This window comes from Trachymyrmex cornetzi, unplaced genomic scaffold (genome assembly GCF_001594075.2).
Source record: "Trachymyrmex cornetzi isolate Tcor2-1 unplaced genomic scaffold, Tcor1.1 scaffold657, whole genome shotgun sequence".
NCBI lineage: Eukaryota > Metazoa > Arthropoda > Insecta > Hymenoptera > Formicidae > Trachymyrmex > Trachymyrmex cornetzi.
The window spans coordinates 74,586-75,088 of record NW_017299978.1 but is presented as its reverse complement, the minus strand read 5'-3'; positions in this window follow the sequence as shown (position 1 = coordinate 75,088).

The window sequence follows — 503 nt, the reverse complement described above, 5'->3', positions numbered from 1 at the left end:
CCCCTTCCGCAGGGGCCGGAGCTCCCCGATTAGCTCCATTTGATTGTTCAACCGCGGGGATTACGCGAGTGTCCTCCCCGTTTACCGTCCGACTACGTCCATTGAACGGCACGCAATCGGACGCGCCCGCTCGATGTCCAGATGGCAGACCTCTCCCCGCACACACCGGGCACTTAGGGGGTTTTCTGCATCCGGCAGCCTTATGTCCGTCACTGCCACCACATTGAAAACACCAGATGGAGCGGTCCACCTGGCTCAGGCAATTAGCCCTGGTGTGCCCCACGGCAAAGCAGCGGAAGCATTGAAGCCTCCGCTTTGCCAGGGGCACCACCCCCGCCATTGTCCACCCCACCCTCGTCCGTCGCCCAGAAGCCTGTTGGCGCACGACAGGGGGTACTGAACCCAGACGGCATTCAGGCCACCCCTTCCAGGCTAAGGGGGCCGACCCTGACGTCCGCCGTCTGCGTTTGTCCGCTCCTCGCCACCGCCTCGGCCACCTCCTC